This window comes from Centruroides sculpturatus, unplaced genomic scaffold, assembly GCF_000671375.1.
Source record: "Centruroides sculpturatus isolate CEXI.00-Female unplaced genomic scaffold, Cexi_2.0 scaffold757, whole genome shotgun sequence".
NCBI lineage: Eukaryota > Metazoa > Arthropoda > Arachnida > Scorpiones > Buthidae > Centruroides > Centruroides sculpturatus.
The window spans coordinates 330,422-338,813 of record NW_019385107.1 but is presented as its reverse complement, the minus strand read 5'-3'; the positions used below and the strand labels follow the sequence as shown (position 1 = coordinate 338,813).

Sequence of the window (8,392 nt, the reverse complement as noted above, 5' to 3'; positions counted from 1 at the left end):
AAATAATATAAACGTGTTTTTGCACTTAAAGAGAACTGCTTTCACAGTAACTATTTATTAGTATTTGCTCAGACTTACAAACATTTTTCCATAATTTGTATTTTGATTTTTTTTTTTTTTTTATATGTATAATTTTGGATTTATAAACTGTTTTTTCTTTTTCTATTTTAACGTAAGATTGAACACGTTTATTTAATAGAAAACTTTTTTTGGTTTTTATTAATCTATAAAATCCAGTATTATCTCCCTGTTCCTTGTTTACCAGGTGTTCATGTTAACGAAAGAGCTAAATTTTGGTNATTATTTATGTAATTAAATAATAAAAAATAAACGTAAATTTGTTATCGGAATTTGACGTTTTCTGCGGAGTTGCACGTCTTCGCCAGGGTTGATAATCGGTGGTCGAGCGGTCTTCGCAACGATTTTCTGCTAGAAGAAAACGAAGATTCCTCTCATTGGGTCGAAGGTAAGCGTTAGATTAATTAAGCTTAGTTATTTTAAATATAGACAAAATAGTGAAACCGATATTTGTCACCGGAAATCGGGAGGGAAGTTTAACCAGATGTTTCGTCGTGGCAGTTTCGTACGGTCAAAAAGAAATAAAACGAAATAATAATTTTAGTCGTCGAAAGCATCGATGTATCTAATAACGTGAAAGCAGTTCGCTTCTAAGCACAATATACGTGCAAATATATCGATATGTGTATATGACGTAAATGAAATATAGGCTATAATTAGTTTTTGTCCCTTTTTGCTCTGTGGGCACTAATGGGGCCGAAGTTACATGCCGCCGTTGGCCTTGGTTACCGTTCTTGTACTATTCCTCTTCGACTTGCAAGGAACGTGTTCTTCTGTAACGTGTCTGTCCTACCGGTAAGTTTCGCTTTTCTTCCTTTCCTACTTCGTTTCTCCTGGTCTCTATAATAATTAATTAAATTACTTAACTGTAACGTGTTACCTGTACTTTTTTTGTATTAGGTTCCAAAATTGGTAACTGTAGGCTGTATTGTTGGGAGTATGGGTTACTGTCTTTGTTATTTAACTACTGTAATCTCTTACGAACAATCTTAACAGATGTGGCTGACCAAAATTTTATATCTATAGTTTGCTTTTCTACCACTTAAACTAATAAAACTCCATTCTATGTTTGGTAATCTGAAATGTAATTTTTCCTTTAATACAATAATAATAATAAACCTATTTTCAAACTTTTTTTTAATATTAAGAAATTTTAAAATAGAGTAATATTATTCGAATGATTGTTATGAAACTATATTACACATCCTTCCTGAAAAAAAGACTGTTTCTGGTTTTTCTATCTGTGGGCCCGAATTTTCTGTCGGAATTGACATTTTTCTACCCGGTCGATCTGTTTGCTGTCCTTTTTATATATACACACTCCTAGTGTAATATTGTGACACTGATCTCTACATTAAAAAATAATAATAATATAACTTTAATTTTCCTACATTTTAATGCAATAACACTGTAGAAAGTGTAGATGTTAAGGCATAAAGCCACAAATTTCTATTCTTTGTTGTTAATGGGAAGGGGGTGGTTTATGTCAGCTGGTTGTTTTTAATTGTGTATAAAATAATAAAATAAACGTGTTTTTGCACTTAAAGAGAACTGCTTTTACGGTAACTATTTATTAGTATTTGATCATACTTACAAACATTTTTACATAATTTGTATTTTTTTTTTTTATATGTATAATTTTGAATTTATAAACTGTTTTTTTTTTCTATTTTAACATAAGATTGAACATGTTTATTTAATAGAAAACCCTTTTTTTGTTTTTATTAATCTATAAAATTTAGTATCATCTCCCTGTTCCTTGTTTACCAGGTGTTCATGTTAACGTAAGAGCTAAATTTTCGTCTTATCAAATTTATTATACATTTTTTAAATTTCTGTATTCACTGCTATTATATTATTAAACAACTAATTTTGAAGATTAAAACAGTAAAGACCTGCATTTTATATCCAAATTATTATATAAATTATTGTTTTCAGACATTTATATATTAGTATTCTGTTAACAATATGTAAACTCGCAAAGCAGGAACAACGGTCGACATCAGAGAAACCTCAAAAGCATCATTACATTAGGTACTATTTCAAATAATAGGTTAATTTTTTTATATTCTACAGATAAGCAGTTCGAAAGGCGCTCTTAATCCATTTAAAAATATATAAGTTTGCCAGAAAATATAATGGTGAGTATTTGAATAATTCTTTTAAATTGGTTATTTCCCTTGCGACTTTTTAATTTTTAACTTTTTTTGCATTTTTCAGTAACTTGAATCCCACAAGGAACTTTTCATTTGAAACAGACTTTATTACTGCAAATGACCCCTTGAGTACAGCATTTGCATTATGTATTGTATTTATCAGAATATTAAAGGTCAAACCTGCAGTAATTATAAGGAGCCATAGACTGTAATTATTTTCCTCTATTTTATGTCTGTTACAATGAAATTAAATTCAATTGTCGCGGGGAAGCAAGAGTATATAAAGCCTGTGCTGGAGTAATCAATGCAAAATGCCGAAAGCTGTTTCAAAAGATATATTCGCTTGTTATATTGTGCGACATAACGAAGGATGAACGCATGAAGAGTCTTTGAACATTCTGAAAGTCTCCACGAGAACAGTTTCTCTCGCTCTCAAAGTTTACAAAGATACAGGGTCGGTGTCTACTGGTAAGCCGACAGGTCGACCATGTCGGATTACAGAAAAGGGCGCTCTCCTGCCAGCCCGAAAACAGGAAAGCCCTGTTACAACCACGTCAAAAATCAGAACTGAACCTCGACGTATCTATGGATATTGTAAAGAGAAGGTGTGTAACAGTTGCAGTATAATACTCTAACGTCCATCGAAATACATACGACAGATTTTCTACCAATCTTTCAACTAACATAAGCTTTAGGTAAGACAAGCGAAAACCTTAAATGTTCTTTCCACTTCTAGCATGTAATGACATCATGTGCGAATGTAGCTGTAAGGATGTATTCAGGCCTATGTTGTATAGCAATATAACTTTTTTGTGTATGTATACGTAATTATGGTACACCGTGTGTAGTGTATTAAATCACATCGAACTATTGTGACATTGTTAAAATGCAAGGCTGAACAAGTTCAGCATATTTTAAAACGTTAAGTAATGTTAACTGATATAGTTTCTTCGTGACAAATTATATAATGATCTTATGCACAAAATGAATGATCTGCAAGGTTAATAATTGTTCTTTCAAACCGGACTTTTCATGTGTTATAAATCACAACTTGATCCATCCACCTGCAAACAGAAAGAAGGTGAATTTACTACGGAAGGACTCTGGGGTTGGTCAGGACACCAATATGCCCACCAGTACCACCAATATATTGATATCTTAAACTCTTCTTTAATGCCCACCAGTACCACCAATATATTGATATCTTAAACTCTTCTTTAATGCCCACCAGTACCACCAATATATTGATATCTTAAACTCTTCTTTACTATCAGTGAAGGCGAGACTCCATTTTGGTTTGTCCACGATCGATCCCCGGCCCGCACGGCCCGCGCTAATGAGATCGTGGACAGAGTTGGATTGTGGACGAGATTCTGAACCTCTCCGTGTTTTAGATAACGGGTATATTAACAATGTTTATTCTGTTCACGAGTCGTTTGTAACGTGAGTTATTAAATGTAATTCCTCCATTTCTAATCTGTGTGTTTTTTTCAAATAAGTCCATAACGTTTAATTGTGTAACGTTTTCATAATAATTCTAATAACTGTTATTTGACATTTATGTGCATTGCTGCCAGATTGGTTGCTTCGATATATATTTATCTCTGATTCGCGATTATGATATAGTTCGGTAACGTTTCACGGCCAATACTGAGCGTTGCCGGTAACCCCCTGAATACAACCAAGTAGAAGTAGTGTGGCTAATACCTTTTTAACTGGGAAATTTCTTTGAATAAGATCTGTTTTTATTGGATGATAACAAATCAATATACTTCGTATTTTTGCTCTGAACTTGAAATATATAATTAGTACTTAAAGTCGAGAGTTTGCAAAAATAGGAAGGGAAATGTAATACTGAATGAAAGTGAGAGAAACGTAGGCGTGGAAAAGACCGAGGCATGTCACTTTTGCAGTTGAACCCGTTTACTTAGAAAAACAAATTAGGAGACCCACTCTTTAAGATTCCTTAGTTCCAGTTTCCTGTCATTGCTATTCAAATAAATTCCATATCCCGGTAACGGGAGACTAGATAAGAAAAGTTCCAGAGAAAGGACAATTTTCGATATTCATTGACCGAATTGTAAAACAGTTTTATTACCTGATTTGACATTACAAATCGTGTGTTCCTTGAATCTACTCGGAACCCCGAAAGTAGTTGATTTGCGATAATGCGGTGTATCGCTCTTAATTATGCCACGTAAAATATCATTGTTTCAAAACATCGTCAGATTGTTTCCAATAGTTTAATAAGATCTGTTTAGAAAATGGCGCGTTTATATATATACTTGAACTCTGTTTCAATAAAAATATATATTTTTAAATGAAAAGTTTATGTATTAGTTGTATAAAGTTCATTGTAATTTTCGAAGTGTATTTTAAAGCAAATCGATTTATAAAATTGTTATTTTAAACGAAGCAGAAATAAATTAAACTTAGTTTATCTTTATACTTTTCTTTTATTTCTATGGAAGGTATTAAGTGCTGACAAAATTTGTTTTTGATATTTAAGAATCGCATTCCTTTCAATACAACGAAACAATAACATTGACATCTTACCCATTTCTGACAGGGAAGGGAGTTTTTGTTTACAGAGTAATAAGAAGACACTTAGCACGTTGCTGTCATTAACGGTGGGTAGTGGGTGGCAGCTCACATGACACGCTGTTGCCAAAGTAATTAACTTTTACTAACCTGACCTTGATACACTATCTACTCTCTCCAATTACTAAGAATAACAAGTGGGAAGCACTTGTCTAAACGATAATTAAACACTTGGCAGTTTATTATGTGACTTCTCAGCTTACCGCAAAAGCAATAAACACTTAACACTGGACATTCACAAACAATCTATTACTCTCCAATTACAAAAAAATTGTCAGTCGGTGGCAGTTGAGATAATCTGTTGGCAAGTAAAACCTGATCTGTTTATTTTAAAGCTGTATCGTATCTAATTATAACGTTTTATTTACGTTATACTTTTCTTTGTTTACAGAAAACTAATAATTTTTTTTAAATTTTAATTTCTGATAATCAGTGGCCGCAATTTTAAAATAAAAACCGTCTAACTCTACCCACGCAGTGTTAGAGAAACGGTTACTATAGTCAACCTACATTGCTAGAACATGCATCTCTGGATCGATTTCTTCACCCCTATTAGGGCGCAAATCAGACCAGTCCACTTCAAACACCTTTGGTAACAGTAGAAAGCCTTTTACCCTTCAAGTGTGATGCTTCCGGAGCTGCGTAGTCGCTCCACGTCTTGCTCACATTCTTGCACTGAGCCAATTACGATTGAAACAACTGCGTTTAACAATGGGCTTGTAGAATTATAAGAATAAAAGAAAACGTACAGCTTTACATCACTTTTCAAATGATTACTTAGTTCATAAAGTTTTTTTTTTCAACTTGTGCAACCGATTCAGATAACTTATTTGTAGTGTCGTAGGCTACCAGATTTGGGAGATTTTATTACTATTTGGTCCACTTCAAAAATAATTTGGTCTACATTTTTTGACAAATTAGGTTTTACATAAAATAAAGCCGATCTGGCATCATATGAGGTTCTCCCCGGACACCCGCAGTTTGCTATTTTTGTTAATAATATTGTGCGAACCGAGAGGGTAGAGCGCCGAGCTTCTCCCTCGAGCTTTGCTTCTATTGTCAGAGATGACTTGTGAAAATGAGTGGGAGGCGTAGCGAGGTCGCGATAAGGTGTCGGTAGTACTCGTGGATAACACAAACTTAGTTATAAGAATAACATATTTAATTGACTATTAATCAAACGAATACAAAACAAGGCTACAAAAAGGAAATAATCCAAATATATTTCGGAATCCCGACAAGAATATACGGTCGTCGATATATCATCTAACATCTAGCCTATACAAGGTATAATAACCTTTAACTAAGTGAATCTATTACCGTGAGAGTAAGAGATAAAGACTCGAAAGGATTACCTTTCTAACCATGGCGATCAAGATTTTGGAAGTGGGTATGTCGGAGTTTGGAGCAGAGAATCGAAGAGGTTCAGCCTGAAGTCTTCTCCTTGGTGATCGCCCCGAGGTGCGGGTGCGACCCCTTTTTATTCGTGTCTCGTAGGGGAGAAAAACTTGGGGGGAACGTCCTGACGCAATTCCATGCAAGTTCGATTGGTCGAGAGAAGTTTCGATTTCCGACAATTAGTATAAACTTTCCGACAGATTTATTACTTTTACTATCCCGGATTGTCACTCTTTCTACCTCATAAATTTGATAACAGGTGTCAAACTGACAGAATTAATGGCTGGAGGTGACTAAGGTTAGGATATGTATTGCGAACTTAGTAATAATTGTTCGTTTGATGGGTTATCCGATCGGTTTTATCATCGTTAAAATCGGCCGAAGTAATAAGTGAGTGGGTTGGTTCGGATAGGATTGGTACACTTTTTTATGTGTTACAAACAACGAATGAAAACGTTTGTAACTAAAATAAATCAAAAATTACTTCGCTAAAAATTAAAAACACAATCGCAAATTTATACTGAATGGTCATGAAATTCTCCAAAAGTTGCAAAGTGTTTTTTGAAACAAGGTACGAAACATTCTGTTTATTATATCATTAAAGATGAATACTAACACAGGAAAGAAAAATAAAAAACAAGCAAATATCCAAATTCATTTTTCTTCAAGGAATAAACACTTAATAAGAAGCATATTTATGTGATTATTTAATTATTATAAGGTCTCGGATATAAACAATATAGAAACGCATTTATCCCTTCCAGCTTGCTATACGGACATAAACAGTGCTTATAAGAGTATAACTTCAGACATTTAATTTGAATTCGCAGCATCCGAAATAGAATTATATTTCATTTTAAAACTATTAGAACTATTAACGTTATCTTTCTATGCAAATAATTGAAAGAGTATGCTAAGAAATACAGGAATAACAGCCACAGCATGAAAAAACGTTTGTAGAGATATAAGAACAACGATTTTCACAAATGTGGTGTATGCGTACATACTGCTATATAAAAATACAAGTATTACGATAATTGTGGAAATAGAGCCTTGAAGAATAGGAAAACCAACGTGGAAAAGCGATTCCTTAAGCTTTTCTTTCGAATTAGAATGTGACGAAGTCAGAAAAGCATAAGATATGTGAGTCGGATAATTAACGCAAAATCCGTTACAAAGTATTATGACCATCATTGATAAAACGTCAAGATTGACAGCCCATAACGACATGTATCCAACGGTTTCAACAATTATTGAAACAACAGCTATTGCAACAATTATTGCTCAAACAATGTTTGGAACAAACGAAAGAAAAACAACAAATAATACAACTGCTGTTAACCAAAATAACTGAAGAGTAATTTGTTTGGTGATAATACTTTGTTCTATCGATGGAGAAAAATAGGAATGAATAATAATTGGTAAATCTGATTGTTCCGCTAATTGCATCATGTCAATAATAACTGTACGCTCAGTCTGCCCATGAATAATATTTTTAGTTAGCAAGAAAAATCGACTACATGTAATGTCTGTGTAATTGTTGTTAAAAACTATATCATTTGAAAACTGTTTGGCTGCTTTAATTCTCGAGAACACATTGCGAAGGCCATCAATGAAATCTTGTTTTTGCGTCATGTCATAACCTCTTAAGGCAAATTTTGATACCGGATGATTCTGAAATTCTTTGTAATATTTCAACCAGGAAAATTCGAATTCCGAACCGGCGACGTTTGGGTGAGATCTAAGTTCTATCATTAAATTTTCAATTGATTTCTGAACGTCTTCCTGAGAATAATCTAATATTTTGTTTATGACAATATGAACGGGAAATGCGAATTCTGTAAAGTACCCATAAAACATTCGGTATCCTTCCGTTATTTTCGAATCTTTTGGATAAAATTTATGAACATTTAATCCTTCATGTAGAAATGTTACTCCCCAAATACCTACTGTAAGATTTAAAATGTACAAAATAATAACGATTACTTTGGTTAATGGATAAGAAAGAAATTCAGCAAAATATTTTCTGAAGAACATCATGAAAGCTAATTCATTTTTCTCACTTGATTGATTTTCATTGAACTTTTCTAAAAATAAAAAAATGACAATTATGTAGAATCGTAAAAGACATAATGGTAGTTTAAAATTAAGTTTTCGTA

The 8,392-nt window shown here is 33.1% G+C and overlaps 1 long non-coding RNA gene across 1 annotated transcript; it reads left to right on the top strand.

Moving 5' to 3' along the window:
• The first annotated feature begins 419 nt into the window (after positions 1–419).
• On the top strand, positions 420–2,407 carry LOC111634812. Its single transcript, XR_002758290.1, has 3 exons — positions 420–466; positions 2,155–2,219; positions 2,299–2,407. It is a non-coding gene; the product is annotated as an uncharacterized LOC111634812 (long non-coding RNA).
• The last annotated feature ends 5,985 nt before the right edge of the window (positions 2,408–8,392 follow it).